The sequence below is a fragment of the Sceloporus undulatus genome, chromosome 2 (genome assembly GCF_019175285.1).
Source record: "Sceloporus undulatus isolate JIND9_A2432 ecotype Alabama chromosome 2, SceUnd_v1.1, whole genome shotgun sequence".
Taxonomy (NCBI): Eukaryota; Metazoa; Chordata; class Lepidosauria; order Squamata; family Phrynosomatidae; genus Sceloporus; species Sceloporus undulatus.
Genome location: NC_056523.1, coordinates 139,954,170 through 139,960,169, shown reverse-complemented (window position 1 = coordinate 139,960,169; position 6,000 = coordinate 139,954,170).

Genomic DNA, 6,000 nt, shown 5'->3' with positions numbered 1-6,000 from the left:
TCTGCAAATTATCAGGTCTCACTGCACCACTGTGCAACACTTTTTCACTTCTTTGTGTTACAGTGTAGCCAAGGGTCTGTTTAGGGGAATTTTAATATTATTGTTATTAGCTCAAATATTGCAAGAGGGGCTGGCTACATGAGCCCACCGAAATTGCCCTCCCGATATGTATATGGAGTAGACCAGGGGATCCCAATAAATAAAGCTGAGACGGATATTAATAACTAGATGTCTAATTTATTGAAACAGGGGAAAAACACATGCGTTGCGCATACACTCACACACACACTCAGGACTCAGGAAAATTAGCGTTGGAAAATGGGAACAGATTTCAGGCGTTACTAATGGAGATGCTTACCAGAATGTAGATTCCCTCCGGGGAGCAAATGGGGTGCTGGACAGTGAGACAAGTCTGCTCCGCAACCTGGGAGTGAGCAGAAATGCCGGCTACCAGAACAGAGGTCCGACTGACGTGGAGTGAGTAGACCTTGAAAATGGCGCGCTGAGCAGCCAAAGTGGGGACTTGTTATAGGCCAAATCTGGCCTGAGGCAAAGAGGCTGGCTTGGCTGAAACAAAGGTGTTCTAAAGATTTTCTTTTCACCTGGGTGTCTGCTTTAGATAGTATAAAGGGCTTATGCCACTCGGACAATAGGTTCGAGGAGGAGGTTGATGGCTTCAGGGAAGGCAATCCTTTTACTCTTCCTAGCCTTGAGATAATCCCTTCATGCGACTTCCCCGGACCCTCTGAGATGTTAATATGGGTGCTCCCTTAGGGGAGGTGTACATGTCCTCTCGCTTTGCCAGTAATGGAGGACAGGCTGCTAAAGTTCATCCAGGGGTCATTAAGGGTTATCATGGATTCCAAAATTTATATCGAGCAGCATGGGTAACAACAGGGAAATAGGATTCAGTGAGCAGAAAAGGCAGGAGGACCAGACATCTTCCTTTTCCTATATTTTAAACTTCTGACCAGGAGGAATTTCAAAATGTCTTCCATAACTAATGAATTTTGGAAGACTATTAATTCACAGATTCAGGTGATATTTAAAATCAAATTTCCATTGGACCCTAAGCTGTTCCTATTAAATATGGTGATCAATAAGAATATAAGGAGAAATTATGAATTGATATTGCTGTAAATGGTAACAGCAGCAAGAGTTGTATTTGCCACAAAATGGAAAGGTGAGAAATGTCCAACAACTGGAAAATGGTTTATTAAACTGTATGAATTTATGGAGGTAGATAAGTAATAACTAAGTTATTACATGGCAATACTAGATTACTCCCAAAAGGGGTGGGCTCCATTTATCAGTTATTTTAAAAAAATATAAAAATTCTAGTTATTAGCTAGGGCTAGAATAAACTTTTGGTTTTTGTTGTTTGGATAAATTATTTGACTGGATAAAGAAATAATGTACTATAATATGAGGAAGTATGGATTTATAGAAAAAAATTATGAAAGAAAACCCAAGACAAGGAAGTCTTATTTTTAGATAAAAGTAGTTTAATGTTGTATAAGTTTTATGTAGCAGATGTAGATTGAGGTATTTAGATTGTGTGAAGATTGATGTGTGTCTTTGTTATGTTATGTATTTATATGTGTTGTTTTACTTGATTTAATAAAATAAAGATTATTAAATAAAAATGTCCTCCATTTTCAGCATAACTAAGAAGATGAATTTACATTTATATTAGAGTTTCTGGCTTTTGTTTTGTAATGTTCTATATTTTTCTTGAATGTCCTATATTTTGCAGTGCCTTGTCCTCCTTTGCGATTATGGCATCTGGTCACCCTGAGAAGGCAACCATTTGTGTTGTATCCTAAAGACACTTGGGCTGGTTGTGTTATTGACACAGACAGTTGACCCTAAAAGCCACACAAACCCTGTTGTCTAATAGGTGGCAACAATGGTTTCTAGTAAGCTTTTCTGATGGGAAAGGCAATGAATTTATGCAAATTACACAGCCACACACCACCACCAAGCTTTGGATGACACTGAAGCTAACATCTAGTTTGAACAAAGAATAGATGAGATGGTAAATCTGTTTCCATATTACACCACTCTGAACAGCAGGTACAGGAATGGCACGACCTAGTACTCCTCCCTACAAAAATATTCATGTGTATAGGGAATTAAGGGTGGTTCCAGATGGAAGAGGAAGATTCCTGGTACTAGCAACTGAAAGGCATTGTACAGCTGTTCTGTCTTTTTCTATTTAACACTTTCTATTTCTGTTTGCATTTTGATTTCCATTTTTTTGCTTCCAGACAGAGAGCTCCTATTCTTGATGTGAAAAGGCACTGTCCAAATATTCAGTCCTTTTTGCCTTAACACATTTGCTGTGGTTTAAAATAAAGGTGGAACAATCAAAGAAAACATGGGATTCCATAATATGGAAACAGATTTACCATCTCATCTATTATTTGTTCAAACTACACTTTAGCTTCAGGGTCATCCAATGCTTGGTGGCATGTGTGTGGCTGTGCAATATTACAAACTGAAGACAGTACTGGATCGCCAGTAATCTTCCATGAATTAGGCAGTACAACCGCATAGTGAAAACCTAATCTAGAAGCACCCTCAATGGAAGAAGCCGTGGAGAAAAATGTAGGAGATGATGACATCTGGACCCCCGGGAGAATTCCACAATTCCTGAAAAAACTCCAAGACTCAGGGAGAAAATTCTAAATCTATCCTTGTCTTTTAGATCAGTGCTACTCAGAGTGGTGACTCCTGAACCACCACCAGTCTCTGAGCCCTTAGCTGCCAGTCCCTGGAGTGTTTCCAGGAAAGAAGCAAGCAAACAATTGGAGCCAACGGTCACAAGTACAGTACCAGTCCCTGGCATATTTGAGGGAGGGGAAAACTGCCCATCCTCCACATTCAACTGCTTGGGAAACACTGGTACAGTATATGTTGCCCCACGTCCTAGCAGATGAGATGTTTCAAGGATTCCAACATTTTCCTACAATTCAGTTTTCTTACAAGTAGATCACTGAAGGCTTGTATCACTTCTGTGTTTTAAACATCCTACATATCTCTTCAGGCTTAGCATGAAATGAGAGTTTATACTCCAGATCCCTGTCCCCCATCCAATGTCTAGTAGAACCCACAACCCCACAAGATTTTATGCAGAGAGTGAAATCAAACTTCCAATTCCACACAGACTGACTTTCTGTTCCCTTGTCTAGTGTCACATCCTATTATCATTCCTCTTGTCTATCTTAGCCCATTGGCATGGCTTTGTGGGCCTGCCTGGGACTTGCCAGCTGTCATCTATCCTTGTCAAGTCTTTCAAAGTTTTGCCTTGAGATATCAATACCACTACTCACAGAAATGTTAACAGTGACAAGAGCTGGAAGGGATCCTGTGAGCCATCTTGGCCAACATCCATAACAATACGTTAAAAGGAACTGGATTATTATTATTATTTCCTGCTGCAATTTCCTAAAGACAGCTCTGCTTACTGAAATTTTAGACTTTTGGAGTTACAAGGTCAGAAGCTATCACCACAGCAATCCCTGCATTTGTACAATCCTTTAAAAGCACTCTAAAATGGAACTGCCTCTGTTTCAATATCTCATTGGCTCCTAGTGAGCATTACCTCTACAGCTGTGATGCAGCAGAGTGGCTTTTAGCCAGGACAAGCTATTCTGGGTGACATCCCAACCCTTCACAGCCACTGGAGGCAGGAGCTTCTAGTCCCACACAAACCAATGAGCTTAAACTGACCTGTTCAGCCTGACTAGTGAGTGGTTCAGAGCTAAATAAATAAATAAAATCCCTGTGGTTATTTTTTTCCCCCATTCTTGCTGTTGTTACGGATGACTGGTTTAAATGGCACTGTATAAACCATATCATTAGCAGCTACTCTTGTACAGTATATGAATTACTAGGTCAGATTGAGAGGAAGGCTGGCTCTCTTGGAAAGCATCAAAATTGGATTCTCATAGTAAACACTAGTAAATGATTTTTAATTTGAAATGTGTATACATGAGAGCCAGCATGGTGTAGTGGTTTGAGTGTTGGACTGCGACTCCGCAGACAGGGGTTCAATTCCCAGCTCAGCCATGTAACCCACTGGGTGACTTTGGGCAAAGCACATTCTCTCAGCCTCAGAGGAAGGCAAAGGAAAACCTCTTCTGAACAAAGCCTGCCAAGAAAAGCCTGTGATAGGTTCTCTTTAGGGCCATCATAGGTCAGAAATTACTTGAAGGCACACATACACATATGCACACAACCGTGGACAAATCTCTCTAATGTAGTAAATAGCAGTGTGAACTATAAGGAGAGACTCCTATAATGAACGCTTTGTGACACAACAGGAAAAAATCTACCACTTTCAATGAGGGATTTGTTCCACACCCCAAAAACATTGCATATACTGTGCATTAGCCCAAAGAGGAAGATGACACAATTTTCATGGGCCCGATAGTAAGATGCCTTTGGGTGTTCCCTCACACACACTCCAGCTGAAGAAACTCCTTTCCCTACATCAGTGTATTAATCTGTTGAGGACTCTACTCTGTGAGTTTCTTGCATTTGAAAAAAAGTGAGCATTGACCAATAGTGTATGCAAAAAAAATTGAGGGAGACTCTCACAATTCCTCAGCCAGCATGACCACTGCCCACAGAATTTTGATCCCCCAAAGTAATTTCCTCTCATTCTGATGACTGGGGAGTTCTTCTCAACAGTGACCCTCTCTAGGATATTTACTTGGCTCTTACTTTGTTAGATTTCTGGTACTATGCACATTATCTTCCCTAGATTTTAAGGTTTGTATGTTCTGAATTTGAGTTTTCTGTTCTTAATTATGGTTTTTATTGGGATCATACTTTAATCTGCTTTACTGTTTTACCCTGTGGATGAAGGGTGACAAAGAAAAATTCAAATATAAAATATTTTCATTAACATATTATCAAACTGTTTCCTGTTCTTCATATCATTTTACACATAGTCACCTGCTGTGACAGTACATTCCTTAGGGCTCTTTCCAACTACACAGTTGTCACACTCTGATTCCACTTTAACTGCCATGGCTCCAGCCTATACAATCTAGGGATTTGTAGTTTGGGGACAACCACTCCGAATTCTCAGCTACAGAGCTCTAGTACTTCACAAAGCTACAAACCCGAGGATTCCAGAGGATATTTCCAAGTTTGTTAGAACTCAGAGACCAGGGCCTGAATCCCTGTTAAGGCATGGAAACCCACTGGCTGACCTTGGACAAGTCACACTCTTTCAGCCTCAAAGGAAGGTGAAGGCAAATCCCATCTGGACAAATCTGACCAAGAAAATCCTGTGATAGTCTTGGGTTCTCTATAAATCAGAAACAACTTGAAGGCACACAACAATTGCAAAGCACTCATTGTTTGAATAACATCTTGCCCAGGCTGGAAAACCTGCATGCCTTCACTTATGGTTGGATTCTAATTCTAATTTCCATCCACCCCAGCTAGCCTGAGCAATGTTGAGGCATGATGGGAAGAGCAGTTCATGAACATATTGAGGCATACAAGTCCCCCAGCTCAGCAATTACAAAGGGCTTTGCAAAAATGGAAGAGAACCAAGGAAGCTTGCAAACATTTGAGGAACACTGGGCTCAGCCATGCATGGCAAGTCATATTGACTGATCTGAGCTATTCCAGTTTGCCAAGAGTGTGGCCAGTTCTGGGGCTCCTCATGCCAGTCAAATTGCAACCTCCTCGGTAACATTAGTCATGAAAGTTTGTGGTTTTGCACTCAGCACATCCTGTACTGTAGTTGAAAGCTGTTGACATGGACGTAGCAGGCAGGTGCATAAGAAGGTAATTGATTCCTATTGGTTGGACTCCAAGGTTAATGAGCCTTTCAGCCTGATAATTAATATAATGACAGGACTCTCCCCAAAGTAAACAAGGGGGGAAATCAATGCACATAGGACTTTCTATCACCAGCTTCTCTGCCTTAGCCTACTTGTTGCACCTTCTGAGAAGAAGGAACGTCTCAGTCCTGGA